General features: G+C 42.4%; 1 protein-coding gene across 1 annotated transcript in view; it reads left to right on the forward strand.

Moving 5' to 3' along the window:
- Window positions 1-19270, forward strand: part of SKAP1 (src kinase associated phosphoprotein 1) — a 566058-nt gene that overhangs the window by 147125 nt on the left and 399663 nt on the right. The gene's annotated exons all lie outside the window — the stretch shown is intronic.

Raw genomic sequence — 19270 nt, forward strand, 5'->3', positions numbered from 1 at the left:
GGCAGATAACCGCCCAGCTGCCCTGTTCTGAGTGACCCGCCCTCCTTCACCAGGGGAGCGGGATGACCCGATACAGGGACGTGCTGAGGAGTTTAACGGTTATCTATACGATAAAATCGCTCAGCTGAAGGACGGTCTGGACCAAGATTGCAGCGATTCGGACGAGACGCCTGAGGGCGGTCTTGGTGATGTTGTATGGGATGAGTTTGACCCTGTGACTCCGAGGACATGGACAGGTTGCTGGGTAGATTGAATGCCACCACATGTTTACTGGACCCGTGCCCTCCTGGCTGGTGCTGGCCACCAGGAGGTGACACGAGGCTGGCTCCAGGGATTACGAGTGCTTCCTTGTTGGAGGGAGTCTTTCCGGCCGCCTTGAAAGAGGCGGTGGTGAGGCCCTCCTCAAGAAGCCTTCCTGACCCGCTGTTTTAGGTAATTATCGCCAGTCTCCAACCCGCTCCGCGAAGGTTGTAGAGAGTATGGTGGCATATCAGTTCCCCTTCACCTGGAGGAAACTGTCTATCTGGACCTGCTCCAGTCCGCTTCCGGCCCGTTACAGCACTGAGACGGCTTTGGTCGCAGGATGATCTCTGGAGGGCCAGGGATAGGGGTTACCTCTGCCCTGGTCCTATTAGACCTCTCAGCGGCTTTTGATACCATCGACCATGGTATCCTGCTGCGCCGGGTTGGGGGATTGGGAGTGGGGATAACTCTGAAAGACCAGGATTTAAATGTTTCCTTTGGATCTAGTTATCTTGAAAATGGTGAGTCAATCTTGCTAAATGCTTTGTACAGGATTTATTATTGGCATTTTTATATGTTGGGAGAGGAATAAGTAGAAAGGGTTTTTGCATAGGAATAAAAAGTATATGAATAGTCCAGTGATTAGTACACAGGCCAAGCATTGTCTGTTTGGCACTGGAAGTAATATTCTATTTCATGATTGGAAAGTTGAATGTTGTAGTATATTTTCACATTCGTCTATCTGAAAATGATTCCTCTATCGTAATAAACTTGGATGAGTGAAGTGTAGAAGTTACATATCTGATTGATGTGATATGTTGGCCTAACAATGCCAACAGTGTTGACTTCGGATACTTCATCCTTTTCATCACTTATAGGTATAAAAAAAGTGAGCCAGAAAGGCTGCAGATGGTAGATACCTGGAAATGTTTACTGAAGGTGAAAAACAGTTGAAATCTGGTGAGATTGTTGGTCTTTGCAATAAGTTCTCTACTTGGTATAATAGTACATTTACGCAAACAGCTTGGTAAGCAAGCTAGTATCAAATAAAATATTTTGCTCCCAGTGAGAAATTAAGGATTTCCTTTCCCTGCCTTTTTCAGTATCTGGCATATCACATGTCTCTGATATTATAGATTCTTCTTTGAAACCAAACTGCCCCCAGGGAAACTTTCTTGATGGAAAGAATCAGTTGAACTGGAAAGAGACTGAAGCCCTACCAGATGTAGATATGAAAGTTAATTTCCCTAGTAGTCTTCCTTCCTTCCTTCCTTCCTTCCTTCCTTCCTTCCTTCCTTCCTCCTCTCTCTCTTTAAAACTGCTTTGCCATTGGCAAATTCCCACAGAGAAGAAAAGAGGCTGCTGACTGGGAAAACATAAATATATGCATCTAAGCTAAGTATCTTAAATGTACAGGTGCAATCATATCCAGGTTTGTCAACTACTGATGGTTTCAAGAGAGTTTTCTGATCTCATAATAAAGGATCCTATGTTAAAGTACATAGCACATTAGTAAGTAAGTTATTTCTTAAGGCTCAGTAATAACAATGTTCCTACATGCTAATATCTGAAATATTTATCTACAACCTGTTTATATGTTATCTAGCAGCAGGGTATAATTTTATTTATTTATTTATTTATTTATTTATTTATTTATTTATTTATTTATTTATTTATTTATTTATTTATTTATTATATTTTTATTTATTTATTTATTTTAAAGCAGTATGCATTCTGACCTCTCCGTTCAGCTATTTTAATACCATAGAAACAGCTGAGCAGCTTTAGACTGACTGATAGGAGACCTAAGAGATGCAGAATATAAATACCAAGGCTTGTAAATAGTTACTGTTAAGTCAATCAGTATATAAATAATATTAGTTAGACACTACTGGTATTTAAATTAAAGATATTAATCAGCACTGATTAGACAGCATGAGATTTTGAATGATATATTGGATTGCAAATTGGGTGACTGGTTTTAGTCTTTCTGTTCAGATAAAGATATACAGTTAACATTTATGCTTATGGCAAGAGCTAACTTGACCTTCCAGCCAATAACAGATTAAGTGATATAAGCTCTGTGTGTGTGTGTATGGATTTAATATACATCTAGATATATCAGATATATTACTTTATGTTAATACATGTAGTCCTCAACTTACAACAGTTCATTTAGTGACTGTTAAAGTTACAACAGCATTGAAAAGGTGACTTATAAAGTTTTTCACTTATGACTGTTGCAGCATCTCCAAGATCATGTGATCAAAATTCAGACACTTGACAAATGACTCATATTTATGATGGTTGCAGTATCCCAGGTTTATGTGATCATTTTTTGCAACCTTCTGACAAGCAAAGTCAATGGGGAAGCCAGATCCACTTAACAAACATGTTAACAACTGCAGTGATTCACTTAACTGTGGCAAGAGGCATTATAAAATGGGGCAGAACTAATTTAACAAATGTCTCACTTAGCAACAGAAATTTTGGGCTCAGTTGTGGTTGTAAATTGAGGGCTACATGTATCTATTTAACATAGTTTGTGCAGCAAAGCTTCCCAGCCAATTTAATTAATGTTATTTAGAAAGAAAGCAGAAGTGCAATTTGGTTACCCTGCAAAGGTATTTGGGGCTAGTTATAACTTTTAACATTGCATTCTGGTATATATGTGAAGTAGTATCTCTGGGTGACATTTTTACAGATTCCTCATTTCTCAACAAACAGCTTCTCTCTTTTATCCTCTGTTTCTGGCAGAGGGAGATCATGATGAAGAGAGGCAATTCAACAAATTTGAGAGGGACGGCTTTATTCAATGAGCCACGACCATGTTCTAGATGATGGCCCCTAATGAGCTATTAAGGAACTAATGTTTGTATGGCACTGGGTGGTCCAGGGCTTTCTTAAATGCTAACTTATGTTACTGTGACAAAACCCTCAGATTTTCAATGCTCAGGGCTATGCAGGATGCTAGATTATATGTCTTTCTTAGTCATCTTTCTTTCATTTTTGTGTGTATATGTATGTATCTAATTGTAGGATACAGCAATTCCAAAGTTTTTACTATCTTTATAGTAATAATATTTATTTTCAATTTCAGAATCTATTTTATTTAGATAAAGATTAAACATAGAAAATCAAATTGCTTCAGAAAAAAATAACAAAATAAATTGTTTGACAGAAAGCAGGGAAAAGACATTGCATAGAAGATGATCTGACTTCAGTTCTTTATACAGCTATCTTTGAACTTTTAGATTAAAGTAGGCCATAAAACAATACTTTGAAAAGGGAAATATATGTACTGGATTTACCATTAAGTACTATTTGGTACTTACGGCAGACCAAACTGTGGAAAATATGAAGGAATTCCCATTGTGTTCATAGTGAAAGTAGCTTTTTAAAATGTGGGGGATCATCCTTGTAATCTTGATTCAGCATCCCTTGGCCATAGCTCTGGGAATCAATTTTAAAAGATAAATGTCAAGCAAATAGTTTGTTGTAATATTGCTTAGCATCAAATGTGGGGTTATGAATTTTTGATTGTATAAGTTGCTTATAGCAATTCATTCTAGCCCTTGTTCTCATTTTATTAAATCCCCTGTGTTTCTATGAGCGACTATAGTGACTTGTATCAAGATACACTTTTGTTGGGATTCACAGTTTTGATGATTAGGAGAAAAATCTAATTAAGATTTAATTCGTACTTGGAGGAGAAACTGTTAAGTTCGGGTATTGACGAGGCAGGAGACCAGGTTAGTGACAACAGCTCTTTAATATAGTGTGACCCAGCAAAACTCTGGAGAAAAACCTCTCCTTATATACACTTCAGCCTGAGGCTGCAACCAATCAGGAACGAGATATTTCCGCCTAAAACTCCCTTCTTACAGTAATACATTACACTCCTTCCCTCCCAGAAGGCACTTTGCCAATATTTGCATATTACTTCTCTCGTAGTCCTGCAGGTACGTGGGCGTCTCCTGACTCTCCCGGACCTCGCAGTTCACTTTCTGGAGTTGAGTCGAGCTTGCCGGAGGGACTTTTCGTTCCTCTGAGCTCCTCCTCGCGGCCATCCGGCCCTGGATTATTCGCCGGCTCGGACCTGCTGTCCTCTAGAGGGACCGGAGGGTGTCGCTGGACCTCGCCTGACTCAGATAAGTCTCTGTTTGGTTCTATGCTTTCTGTTTGTTCTCGGCTCCAGTCAGCTGTGGGGTTAATTAAATCATAGTCAGGGCTGTCTCGCCTAATTCTGCCTTATCGCTCAATCTGTTTCTTAATTGATCTATGTGGCGCCTCAAACTCTGCCATCGTCTATTTCCACTAGATAAGATTTGGGGCCCGTTTTGTCTATGACTATCCCCTCTTCCAGTTTGGGCCGTCGCTGTAATTATGGGCCCACACTGAGTCTCCTATGTTTAATTCGGATTCTATCTGGTTTTGTTTTGAACCCGTCCTGCACGTAGTTCGGTGTAGCCGGTCTAGCGGGCACCGTAGCTTCCGCCCATTAATAGCTCGGCTGGGCTGCGGCGGTGGCCACACAGGGGTCCTGTGTTGGGCGGTTAGGAATGCGTCGATTTGTGCCTGCCAGTCTCGGGGCTGCTTCGTGATAGCGCTTCTTTTGCACTCCGAACAAAGCGTTCAGCAAGGCCGTTCGACGCGGGTGGAACGGCGCTGAGAGGGCATGTCGGATGCCCTCTTCAGCCAGGTACCCTTCAAATAATGCTGCAGTGAACTGTGGGCGTTATCGGACACGAGGGTGTCCGGTAGCCGTCGTGGCGAAAAGGTGTTTTAGTGCTGAGATGACAGCTCCCGCGGTTGTGGATTTCATTAGGATGATCTCCAGCCATTTGGAGAATGCATCCACCACAATTAGAAATGTTTGGCCGTGGAAGGGGCCGGCAAAATCAATGTGTATGCGGGACCACGGGCCTTGGGGTTTCTCCCACTCCAACACTGGGGCCGTGGTGGTAGTGGTCTGGATTCCTGACATACCTGGCATCGGCCAACCCTGTCACTGATTTCCTGTCCATTAGGGGCCACCAGACATAGCGCCTGGCTAGCCCCTTCATCCTTACAATTCCTGGGTGACCCTCATGCAGTAGTTCCAGGACTTTTTTCCTCAGCTTCTCTGGAACTACCACCCTATCCCCCCAGAGCAGGCACCCCCCTTGCACAGACAATTCCCCTCTTTTCTTTACAAATTCTCTAAAACGGTCGCCCGCGAGCGGCCATCCCTTGAACCCAACCGATTACAGTTCTTAAAACAACGTCCGGTAGGAGGCCCGAGCCACTTCCTGCGATGTGACTGGCCCAGAGTCCCAAGAGTCAATTAGTAGAACGGGGTGCCCGGAGTAGGGTCCTCGATTTCCCTGGCAATGGGCATCTGCTCAGTGCGTCCGCATGCCCCAGCTCTTTCCAGGTCGATGCTGCAGTTTGTAGGAGTAGGCGGCCAAAAATAGTCCATCTGGTCAGTCTAGGTGATAGTGCCACTGGCGTTGGGCGGTCGCCAGCCAGTAACCCCAATAGCGGTCTGTGGTCAGTGATAATTTCAAAGTCTCTCCCAAAAGCGTATTCGTGAAATTTTTCACCCCTGACACTATTGCGAGCCTCCCTATCTAGCTGGCTGTAATTCTCTCAGCCGGGACATCGTTCGTGAATAGAACGCTATAGGGGCTTCAGTGCCGTTTGGGAGTCTGTGGCTAAGTACAGCTCCTACTCCATAGGGGACGATCACAAACCAATACTAACGGCAGTCTGTTGTTGTATTGTATTAACAGGCTATCGCTTGATAGCAAACTTTTACTGCCTCAAATGCCCTATTCTCTGACTTCCCCACGACCAAACTGTGTTTTTCCAAGCAATTTATGCAACGGTTCAGCAACGTTGCCTTGTCTTTTAAAAACACGGCGTAAAGTTTACCAGACCCAGGAAAGCCTGGAGTTCTGTCTTGTTTTTGGGTGCTGGGGCTCTCTTTATCGCCTTGACTTTGCTCTCAGTGGGTGAATCCCTTTTTGTCTATTCTATAACCCAGAAATTCAACAGATTCGACCCTATCTGACACTTGCTTGCTTTAACTTTTAATCCTGCCGACCTAAAATGGCCAAAACTTTCCTTAATCGCTTCCCCAGTTCTCTTAAATCTTCCCTGATACCAACACATCATCGAAATAGGGCACGACTCCGGTAACCCTTGTAGGAGTCGCCCATCAAATTTTGAATAGCCCGGGGCCACACTCACCCCAAACTGTAACCGGGTGCACTTAAAGGCACCCGGTGCGTTACAATGGTCTGGGCTTCAGCTGTGCTAGCATCTACGGGTAGCTGTTGGTAGCTTGTGCCAAGTCTAATTTGGCGAAAACTTGTCCGTGCCCTAGTGAGTGCAATAAGTGTTGCACTACTGGAACTGGGTAGGCGCTCTTTTGCAATGCTTTGTTCAAGGTAGCCTTGTAATCAGCGCAAATTCTTATGGACCCGTCTGGTTTTATAGGGTGACGATTGGCGTCTCCCATTTGGCATGGTCAACTGGCACTAGTATCCCCTGGCTGACTAATTTATCTAACTCTTTGTCGATTTTAGGTTTGAGTGCAAAAGGAACCCTCCTTGCCTTTAACCTAATGGGAGCTATTTGGGGGTCTAAATTGAAGGAGATAGGGGTCCCCTTGTACTTGCCTAAACGGTCCTCGAATCGTCTGCGAATTCCTCCATTAGGGCGTTTGCAGGTTGCATCCGCTCGGTGGACGCCAGTCACCCCATTCCCAACGCCTGAACCAGTCTAGCCCCAGCAAGCTTGGCAAGGTTCCCTCGACTAACGTGATGGGCAGGGTCTTTTCGTATGTCCCGTACTTGACCTCGACGGTCGTTGTCCCTCGAACAGGGATGCGGTTGCCCTGGTAATCCTGCACCCGGAGCCGTTGTTTCTGTAGCTTGCGCTTTGCGATGTGCGGCAAGGCTTTCACAAAAGTGTCCCAGGACATGATTGTGATAGCTGATCCTGTGTCTACTTCCAGTCGGCACGGTACGCCTTCAATTGTCGGGTTTGTGAAGATCTTTTCTTCGATGCGGGTAGCTGCGTGGTCTATGGTAACAGTCATTCGGTTTGACTTGGCTCTTTCTTTCCTGGCCAATCGCGGGTCGCCTTGCCGATCTCGCTCTGATTGGCTGGTTTGAAATTCGGCGGAATGTGGGGTTTGCACCCCTGACTCAGAGCCGCTCTGATTGGCCGATTTGAATTTTCGGGAAGGTTGGGGTGCTCGGCAGACTTGAGCCAGGTGCCCCTTCCTTTCACACCGCCGGCAAATGGCGTCCCTGAACTTACATCTTTGGCGCTGATGTCGCCCCCCGCAACTTCCGCATTCCTCCGGTCTTCCTTGTCGATTTTCCGGTGTAGTGGACTTCTTCCTCCTCTTCGCTGGTTGACTCACGATAGGTTTCTTCGTGGTGGACTGTGCTCGGCTTTGCGCCCGCCATCGGCGTGAGTCGCTTTGTAAGGTGTCTGCTGCATGGTTGGACATCTCATGGGCTCTGGCTTCGTCCAGGCGTTTGCCAATGTCAGGTTGCTCTTGGCTAGCAACCGTCTCCTCAAACGGATGTCTCTGACCCCCGTATAAGTTGTTCCAGCAGCTCTTCGTCCAGATCGCGGTACTGCAATGCTTGGAGGCTTGTCTCAGGGCTGCCATGTAGTCGCTGATAGACTCGCCTTCTTGTTGCCTCGCTCCCCAAACTCGTACCGTCGAACGTATTTGGACGGGGCCGGTGCGAAGTGATTCTTCAGGAGGGTCTGAAGGGTCTGCCACGACACGGAGTGTAGCGGTGTTGGCTCCGCCAGGGCTTCTGCGACGGCGATGACTGCGGACCCACAGTGGCTTATGAAGTAAGCCCGTTTGCGGTTGTCGGAGGCTCCCTGTAACTCGTTTGCCTCCAGGAAACTTTCGAAACGGGTCATATATATTCCCCATGTTTCCTGGGCAGGGTCAAACGGAGTGGGTGGCGTGTAGCCGGTCATCGCTGCATTCGCTATCACCTTGCTGGGTTTGATTCTCGTAGTGAGTTCAGCTCTGTTCTGGTGCTCTGCCTCAAGATCCCACCTTCGTCGCCAATGTTAAGTTCGGGTATTGACGAGGCAGGAGACCAGGTTAGTGACAACAGCTCTTTAATATAGTGTGACCCAGCAAAACTCTGGAGAAAAACCTCTCCTTATATACACTTCAGCCTGAGGCTGCAACCAATCAGGAACGAGATATTTCCCGCCTAAAACTCCCGCCAAAACTTACAGTAATACATTACAGAAACCATTAGGTTTAGGAAATGATAGTGCTGTAGGCTAGACTAAGAATCTGAATTTTAAAAATCCCAGAAAGAAAACAGTGGCAATTTGTTTCCAAATCTCTGCTAAAAAAATAGCATGGATTTGTGAATAGAGTCAGCAGGAATTGAATTCATACTTTATTTGATGTTTTGAAAAGGAATGTTGAAGAGTTTCTTTTCTCATTCTACCTAGATATCAGATATGTGCACCTTTTTCTGTCTAATTTATGCATGTCTTTCTAAATTTAGAGTGCAGAACTTGTGTCTCTTTTCCAATTACTGACCTATAATGCCAAGCATCTTTGCCATTAGTTAAGCTGACTGGAATGCTTAGAATAGAAAACAGTGTCTGTTGAATCTGGAGTGCTATCAGTATTGTATCCCTATGTTTAACTTCCCAACTGTTTCTCCAGACCCAAGATAGAATTTTTGGGGACATGATATGATTGAAAATGAGATGCAATTGAGCATGTGAATCCAGTTGCTGCTTCAACTGAGGCAGTATTTTGGAGGTTGGAAAACGCTGAAAGAAAAGGCCTGGTATGAATGCATGGTAATGTAAAAGTCCTCAGAAGAGCTCTTTGAACTGTGGCCTTGTTTGTTTTGATTCCTGACAATGCAATAAAGAAGAAGTTTTCTATCACCATGAAATGAAAGCCATCTACTATTTTGAATTATTTGGTTGTTCCTTTTGGAAAACCAGCCATGTAATGCGGTACTTGGCCCTTAGAAGTAATCCTGGGGCTATGCTGTGACAATATGTGGGCAGATATATGTTACATTAATGGCTTAACGCCTTGTGTTGTAATTGCCTATAAAGGAGCAGTTAAAGGAGGGGGATGGAACTGGAATTTATAGACCAGAGAAAGTAAGAAGAATTCTGCATCCCCCTCTTGTGGTAAAAGGGGATAAATACGGTTGGCATTTGTTTTTCTTAAAAAGATCCTGGGAGGATGTAATATATTTTCATACACATATATATAAGGTACTGCCTTTGGTTAATATTGATGTCTCTTGTACAGTATTATGTATTTCTAACAAGCAGTGCTCTCCCAAATTTTCAGAAGTCTGTCTTTCAGGTAGAAATATTCTGGTTGTCCTTGCCAGTGAGTCCTAATGGAAGTCATATAATGTCTTTCCAGATATATGTCTGATGTTTGATAAGAAGTCTTATCACCTGTCTCTGCAATACTCCATACATTGGAAAATGAATTTAGGTAGAAGAGAAACATCTGTATGTAGACTGTACGATGGCTGAGAACCATATGTACTTCAAGCTCTCGATTATGTAGGAAGTCTATCTAATCAGAGAAAACTTCTTTCTGAAGAATTTAACTTCCAGTTCATGGAGGGCTATGGAGCTAATTCATCTAGAATGTGATTTAGAAGCATAGCAAACAAGCTTCTTTTTGCTTTACTCTTAGCATAATTCTAATTTTTATAATATTAATATATGTACAGGGCTATTTTGTTTGCTGCATTAAATATTAAATTTGTTTGTAACATTTGGGTTGAATATTACCAACTTTTTCAGTCTTTTATTCTGATTCAAGTCATAACTATTTGCTAAAAATACAGTAAAAGTGACTATTCAAATACTGGCCTTACATTAAAGGATCTTCCCTTTGTATCTTGCAATATATTGCTTGTATTGGGAGTTGGTAGCATTGTCAAGAAATATGCTGCAAACTAACATTTATTAGAGCAAGCATGAAATAAAAGATATTCAAATGCTGGATATGTCAATATCTACAGAAATCAGTATACAGTAAGAAATGCTATTTCTCTGTGGCATTCTATGGAAGTAAAAGTTGGACTTTGAAGCAGTGGGTTTGTATTGTTGAATTTTGGCATTGGGGAAGACTTCTAAAAATATCATGGAAAAATGGGTCATTGAACAAAGCAATCCAGAATCTCATTTGAGGCAGAAATGACCAGGCTGAATTATCATATAGTTCAAAGATTTAGTTCTCTGGGAAAGGGAAATGCTGGGGAAGGTAGAATGAAAGAAAGGGAACAAGAAGATGACTATCAGAAAGGTGGATGGACTCAATTACAATGTCAGGGTTCCAACAGATGCCCTAATTAAATCATGAGCCTCAAGCCAAAGTTCAAAAGAAATCCATTTATTTATTAGGAGCTTTGTGCTGGCATGGACCAGGTGGAGCCAACTCTGACCTCAGTTAATTCACGCTTTGCTGCTGACCCTGTTTCTCCCTCCCCCAATATGTGTCATCAGTCACATTCCCCATTTAAGCAATTTTGCGGGTTGTAAAAGTCACTCCCACTAGCCACTGTGGAGACGACCTCTCCACAGAGATTGGAGGTTGGTTGGAATATGCCTTGTTTTGACAGAGATACCAGCTCCTTGATGCAGATGTGAAGTTCACTTTCCTATCTTCCTTTGTGAGTTGACATTCTGCTCCCCTCACTTCCTGAAGGCGACCTGTGCAAAACAAAGAAAGTTTGAGTACAGGTATAGATTTTAGGGTTGCGATTCCCCCCCAGGCTTGTTTGGGTTGGTTGCTTGGAATTTGGCTATGAGGCGGTCAGCCTGGATGTTTCTACTCTTTACCCAAGATGCCTGTGATAAGGGATAGCTCTTCCACTTGATTAGGTTTTGGAGCTGTCTCCTGTGCCACCTTGAGTTGAGGATTTGTTGCATCTCACAATGGGTTTGCCCCCCTATGACCACTGGGTGGTCATGTGGGTAATGGTCTCAGGTTTGATCTGACCATGGGTTTTAAGAGGCTGCTATGGAATACCAGGTGTATCTTCCCTAGCAGTACAATTCCCTTTGTGGGACAATTTTAATTGCACCATGAAGATCTTCACTATAGAGAATGGCCCCATGAACTTGGGTCCCAGGCCCAGCTTTTTACTGGGGAGTTTTAACCTCAAGTATTTTGTGGAAAGGTAGACTTTCCCCCCAGCTGGAATGGTCATTGTGAGGCTCGGTGTTTGTCTGCCTGTTTCTTATAGGTCTATACAGCTTTAGCTAATGCCTTTTTGATGTCTTCCCGTGCTGCTTTTAGCGTCGACAGCCAGTCAAGCTAATTGAGGAGAGGGGATCCTTTGGGTATTCTGGCATTGGGACAAAATCTGTGCCACTTACTATTTTGAATGGAGTTAGCCTTGTACTACTGTGAACAACATTATTGTACGTGACCTCGGTGAAAGGCAAGAGGTCTGCCCAGTAACACCTCAGGTACTGTTCTACCATGGTGTTCAGTTTCTCTGCCTACCCCCATTGGTGCTCAGATGAAAGGCCAAACTATGGCCTTGGGATGACCCTATGAACCTCAGGAACTCCCTCCAGAACTTAACCGTGAACTGGACTCCTCTGTCTAAATTGATTCTTCGTGGTACTCCATGCAGGTGGTAGATATGTTTTAGGAACAGTTTGGCTAACTGGTGGTAGTCCACTGGAGGGCATGAAGTGTGCCTGCTTGGAGAATAAGTCAATCACAGTCCAGATCATCATATTCCCCCCCACACTTTGGCAACTCCAGAATAAAGTCCATTGTTATTTTCTTCCATGGCGTCATCAGCTCTGCCCTTGGTTGTAGCAGTCCAGGGGGTTTTCCTGGTCATTTTTTTGATAGTGGTGCAGATGGTGCAGTTTTTCACATAATTGTCCACGTCTCTTTTCATTCTGGGCCACTAGAATTGTCTCCATGCTAAGTGTAAAGTTTAGGAACCGTAAGTGGCCTGCCAATTTGAAATTATTGCTTTGTTGGAGGATTAAGGTGCATAGGGACTCTGGAATGTAGAGTTTCATACCCTTCCACACTAGGTCATATCTTTTTTTCAAGATGTGTTGATTGTCATGGATCCAGGGGTCTGCTAACAGCTCGGTTTTGAGTTTTGTGGTTAGATCACTTGCAGATATTGTGATATCTTGTGATATTGTCATCTGGTGGTCACTTGGGTTACTGTTTAAGTAGGGGGGGATGATGGCATCTTCTACCGCCTCCCATTCTTTTTTTTTTTTAGAATAGATTTTTTTTTTTATTGGCCAAGTGTGATTGGACACACAAGGAATTTGTCTTGGTGCATATGCTCTCAGTGTGCATAAAAGAAAAGATACGTTCACATCTGTACTGGGGGATGCGGCAAGGGTGGTATTCACTTACCTTCGCTACCGGTTTGCAAATGTGAGTGTGTGTGCCTCCTCCATACATGCACAGAGCCTTCTACGCATGCATGGAGGATAAAAAATGGGATGTGATTGTCAGGAAATTGTTATTTGCCTAACTAGTTGGCCAGGCAATATATAAACTAACTATGTATGTCTGTATAAAGACATGATATTGCTTTAAGACTGTGCTGCATCGTGATTGGTTGAGCTCTGTAGCCAATGTATAAAAGGACTACTAAATTATGGCTTGTGGGGAATCTACAGGGACGCTACAGCATTGTAACCTAATGACATGCTGCAACTGTATATTTGAGCTTTATGATCGTTGCTTGATCATGGCTAGTTACTGATTCCTCAAGATACTGACTGTTGTGAATTGAACTGTGTTTTGCCAAACTGAAAGAAGACCTTGTTTGTTGTGCAAGTCTACATTGGTAAGAAAACTTGATATTTGTAACATCCCTGACTGACTGGCTTTATATGTGTATGACCTGGAATTGTTTTTGGACTATGTCTTTGCCTTTTCCCTAAAGTAAAAGAATATCAAACCCCAGTTTGTCTGCAAATGACTGTTATTGTATACAACCAGTCTCAGTTGTTTTCATGCATAGGGTACTCTGCTCAACAGTCCACAACCTTGATTATGAACCCAGATTACCCTTAACAGTGATGATGTCCAGGCGGGTGGGAGGAGCCTCCCATCACCAGTGCTACTGGATTGCACAATCCGATAGAGTCGGCTGAATTTCACCACTGGCATGCAGGAGAGGGCATCAGCTAGGAAATTCCTTCCCCCAGGGATGTGTTCCTTAATGGGTCACCCCCTCTGCTTTAGGTTTCGGATCTCAACCTCCATGTACAGATCCTCCTCCACCTCCTCAAATCTAGCTTCTAGCTCTTGAAGAAAATCGTCAATGTCTTGCAGTTAGGAGACTCTCCTCTTAGCCATTTCTTTGCTTTTTCCTCTACCCACTGGCAATGATATCCACCATGGCTCTGTATGATGGGTAGAAATGGCCATAGCACTCTAGGTGGACTCTAGCAGGGTCAAGGAATATTCCTTGACTCTGCTAGAGTCCCCATCAAATTTCACCTTGAATCATGGCAGTTCATTCAGCCCTGCTCCTCCCTTGCCATTTTGGGCCCTGTGATCCTGCACTTAGTGTGTTTGGTGGTCTCTTTTGGCTCTGGTTTGGAGGGAGGGGATGACTTGCCTTTAGGCGGCTTGCCTCTTACATGGAGGGACCAATGGTAGCAGTCTTGGGCTCATTCTCCCTCTAGGTAGTGGGGAATGGGGGGCTGCATTCCCACCTGCTTCTCCTTGCTTCAAAGGGTGGTTTCTTCAAATTTCTCCCTCAGCTGTTCTATGGATCCTACCAAGAGGTCCATCAGAGTTTTTGGGAGTCTGGCATGTTCCCAGTCCGTTGTCCATTCCACTCTTCCTAGCTCGCTCAGGGGTTTCCTCCAGCCCTGGGTTCTGGGATGGACCTCAGCCACTTTAGGGATTTTTTTCCCACCAATACTAATCTTTTCTTGTTTTAGTCACTATGATAGGCCTCTTGGATTTTATTTCCAGGGAGAGCTGCAATTTGGCTCCAGTTTGTCTGTTGGTTCATGGCACAGGTAAAATGCTCCCGGTTTGGATCAGCTTCCCTGATCCGGTAGCGATGGTGGCTGCTGGTTCTGAGAACCAGTGGCAAAAATCCCTGGCCCCTCCCCCTGCCTCTGTTGAGCTGCACCATCAGCAGAGGTTGTTTTTTTTTTACTTTTAAAAGCAGTTTTTCTTCAGCTGAAAACATGCCTTTAAAACTAAAAAAAAAGACTTTGAGGCCACGAGGCAAGCCTCATGGGATTGTCAGAGGAGCCTTTTAAAAACTTTTTTTCCTCTGGCAATCCCAGAGGAGTTTCCTGATCCTCACAGGCTTTTAAAATCATTTGTAACAACCTTTTACAACAGCCCATACCCACCCAATCTCCCCTTCCCCACTTACCTTATTCCTGCTCCTTTTGGGCTGGCAAAGTATCAGCAAAACAGGCAGTTTCAGTTGCTAGCAGATTCAGGCAGATGAATATGCCTGTGTAAAATCCATCTGCCTGAATCTGCTAGCAACTGAAACTGCCTGTTTTGCTGGCTGAGGAACTCTGGGAATTGAAGTCCACAAACCTTAAAGTTACTACGGTTGGAGAACCCTGATCTAAAAAATATAAAAAAAATAAAATAATAAAATAAAATATTTGTGCAGCTTTCTGAGATTTGGTGTGTTTCTGAAGTGTTTCACTCTAACTACACAAACACACAAAATCTCACAAAGCTGTATGTGGCATTTTGTGTGTGTGTGTGTCAGTTGTGTTGTGTTGTGTGTATGTAAAGTGTGAAAGTTGGTTTTTGAGCTTTTTGTGACTGTGTGAGGTTCCTGCTTGTTGCATGGGCCATTTTGGGTGAAGTGCAGCTGCTTTTACATTGTGTGTGAGTCAGTTGTGTTGTGTTGTCTTGTGTGTGTGTAAAGTGTGAAAGATGTTTTTTTGTACCTCTTATTGTTTTTTATATTTTGTTTATTATTTTTATTATTTATTGTTATTGGCCACACCCACCCAGTCATCTGACCACCAAGCCATGCCCACCAATTAAGCCACGCCCACAGAACAGGTGGGGAAAATTTTTAGATTTCATCCCTGGTTCCTGGAGTTCCCTGGGTGGGGGCAAGTTCTACCTTGCTCAGGGTCACCTGGAGCAGGCTCTCTTCAGATAGTCCACCCTCTGCCATGGTAGCCTGAGTTTCTCTCCATGCCCCACAGGTGTTACAGAGTGGATGGAGACTCTGGGGCTCAGGAATCCCGCTCATTTTTATTAGTTTTGGAAGAGTTGATCGCAATCAGGGTTCCAACAGATGTCATAATTAAATCATGAGCCTCAAGCTAAGCTTCAAAAGAAATCCAGTTATTTATTGGGAGCTTCATGCTGCATGGACCAGATGGACCCAACTCTGACCTCAGTTAATTAGCACTTTGCCTTTGACCCTGTTTCCCCCTCCCACAAATATGTGTCATCAGTCACATTCTGCAATGAAGCAATTTTGCGGGTCACTCCCTTCGGCAACTGTGGATTTTCGTGGAGGTGACTTTGTTGTATTGGTTGGAATGTGCCTTGTTTTGACTGAAATACCAGCTCCTTGATGCAGCTACGAAGTTCGCTTTCCCATTCCTCTTGTCTATGGCAACTTGAGAGCAGGTCAAGGATGCTTTGTGAGTTGACATACAGCAGTAATGGATGCACCATTGGAAAAACTAAGGAACAGGTTAGATCAGGGGTGTCCAACGCATGGGCTGGATGTGTCACATGCTGGCATGCCCACCCCTGGTTTAACGAAGAGGGGAAAGTCATCCAACAAGTCACCCTTGTTGTCAAAAGTAATGACAACATGGTGATGCGAATTTGACACCCCTGGATTAGTTTATCATGGAGCAAATGTAACTATGAGGTCACTAAATGTTGACATTGTTGTAACTCAAAGTTGCAACAGATGAAAAAAATAACTTACATATTTGTGATCATTGCATCTCATGGTCATGTGATCAAAATTTGGGAGCTTAATAACAGGCATGTATTTACAATGGTTGCAGTGTCCAGATTTACATGATTGCCATTTGCCATCTTTCCAACCAGAGGAACAAAGTCAATAGGGAAAGCTGGATTTGCTTAATGACTTCACAAGTCACATAACAACTACAATGATTTATTTAACTGTGGAAAGAGTCACATAACAGCCATCTTGCTTAGCAACAGAAATTCTGGTCCCAATTTTGGTTGTAAGTTGAGGAATATCTTAATCAATTAGGTAGCCTTGGGCACATAGGCATTCATCAAAACCTCATTTCTAGGCAATGGATTGCAGTCATTTATAGATTTAGAGTTTCTCCACTTCCATTGATTACCATTTTTAGAGGTTTTACCTATTCTTGAAGTCCAGGCGATAATGAATGATTTTGGAAATGTCCAATACAATTAAAAATTATTTTTCTTTTTCCTTTATTTAAAGTCCATCCATTTTAAATCTCTGATAAACTTAAGTTGCCCATTTAGAGCCCTTCCAAAATCTAAAATCTAAAAATTCTGTCCCACATCACTGCTATATTCCCTATGATTGTTAATTTGCCTGGATATTTCTGTGTTTCCTGCTTTCCTATTGTGCAATAATCTGTTGTTCTTGACTTGCTAAGAATAAATGAACTTGTGGTAGAACTTTCTTCAAAGATGAAGGGAGGGTTATGTCCTCAAGCCAACAACAAACTCACACGGATTTGGGAAAGTCTATAAAATCTGCCTAAGGATCATACAAAATCTTTGAGCCTTATAATAGAATGTACTGTTTATGATCTTCACAAGCGATATACTATAAGACAGCATCTTCTCCTGTTTCTTGGATGGGAAGATTTTGGCATAATGATATCTTGGGAGGGTTATAATTCCATAATAATTGGTGTGGAAGACTGTTCTGGACTGAAGAAGTTAATAACTCTTTTCTTAATCTACCTTGAAGAAGACAGGTAATTTAATACTTAAAATGTTTTTTTCTGAAATCCAGGTAGTTAAAAAAATTCTTTGAGCATTAGCTTCTTTAAAAAAAATATAATATTCCAAATATGTGATTAGCTAATTTTCTGCTTAATTGAAACAGTGGGTTTGATATGGTTGAAGGCAGTGACCTCATTTAGTCTAGTAGGGGAACTAATACTATTCCATTTTTCTGACAACTGCTATCCAAATGCACTCCTACACAGAGGTTAATAGAGTGAAATAACTTAAGAGTTAGAAGAGCTATGCCTTTTCACACAGCTCTCACCACTAACATTAGCAATACTTTTGAGTCAAAGAACCATTCCAATAAGATGATTTAAGGGTTTGAAGTGCTGGGAAACGGCTGGGTACTCATTTTAGACACAAATGTTATTTGAATAATACTCATTATATTAGTTATTATCTCCCTATAGGTAATTACAGAGTAACCCTTTACCAGTTGGAAAGGCTCAAACTTAATATGCATACTTGAATTTTTAAAAGAAAAATTAGGAAAAAAAAAAGATCTCCCATGAAAGTAGAGTAGGAATAAATCTCTATGTGGAGATAGATTTAGGAAAACTGCTTCCTTAGATGAACAGGACAAGCATTGCCTCAGGAAGTTCTGCTTTTCCTTTTCCTTGGACATTTCCAAACAAAGGAAGGAATACTTTTGTTCATAGGATATCCTGTCTGAGGCTAGGGAAGGTTGGTTTAAATGCTGATAATGTTACTTTTACACATGTTGTCAACTGAAATACTTTTAAAAATAGTTGACAATGGCTATGTTTTCATGTTACATTTACTGAGAATACTCCTTTATTGTATCTTAGCACCACATTTTTAAAGGAGAGGAAATAGCATTAATTAAAACACAGACAGAATTAAAACACAAACAAATGCAAGAACTCTTTTACAATCAAGTGTAAAAAGCAAAGACAATTATCTAAAAAAAAAAGCAAGCTTGAGACTAAATATCCTAACAGAATCTCCAAACTGCAGATTTTATCTGAGTGCTGAAAGCTTCTAGGTCTAGGATGATTAGCCACTGCTCCTTTTTCTACTCTGTAATCTCATACCTTTTAGATGCACCCAGATGATTATCTATTGCAGTTTTCCCTATGTTGAAGCTCGATATTTTGGAATTTAACTTCTGCAACTCCCAAATTAGTTGAGACACAAAGTTCAACAGACCTGGATGGTATCAAGTTGGGAAAATCAACATTGGCATGTTTCAACCTTCCTGTTCTTATTACCTTGTATTAGTGTTGCTGCTCTGTTCTTTTTCTGGAGATCCATGGAAGGTGCAGAACTCAAGGAAACTTGAGCAGAAATATCTACAGGTAAATTTTAAAACAGTGAATGTATCCAAAATTCAAATTAGGGTTGGGGAGTGCCAATGTAGTTGGGTGATTAGAGATAGAATTACCGGTTTGCCTCTCAAATGTCCAGATGTCCCTTTTTGTTTTAACTGTATTGTCACATACTTGCTGTTGACATTCTTTTTACTCTGCACAGGCAGTGTTCTGGAACTATAAGAGCATGCCAGTTGCAATTTAATATTGCTGTTCCAGCTGGCTTGTTTCCTTGAGATAGTGGGCAGTACTACAGATGAGGCCAGGAAATAGTACGTAAAGTACGTAAATAAGATATGTGCAATTTCCATAATCTGGCATGGAAGCATTTTTTTAGACAACCATTCAAAAGAAGCCATGGATGAACGTTAAATATCTATTATTCCTGAGCTCATATTATATAAATATGAAATATATTTTCAAAAGTTTAAAAGCAGCGACAGATTGTGACTTGGTTTTATGAGGAATGTTGACTATTTCAGGCATGCTGTTTAGTTACCTGTCTTCTTTGAACAGCTTGTAAAGGATGCAACAGTTACATGACTTTTACTTCCAGCTGAACTAATAGCATCTGGGGAATGGTTAGATCATGGCTGGTGAGTAAACATATTTTTTCTTGAACCAGTTTGGAGTTCCCTGACCCTGTAGTTGCATTTACTTTCTAAATGAAGAATTG

The sequence above is a fragment of the Ahaetulla prasina genome, chromosome 4, assembly GCF_028640845.1.
Source record: "Ahaetulla prasina isolate Xishuangbanna chromosome 4, ASM2864084v1, whole genome shotgun sequence".
NCBI classification, from domain to species: Eukaryota; Metazoa; Chordata; class Lepidosauria; order Squamata; family Colubridae; genus Ahaetulla; species Ahaetulla prasina.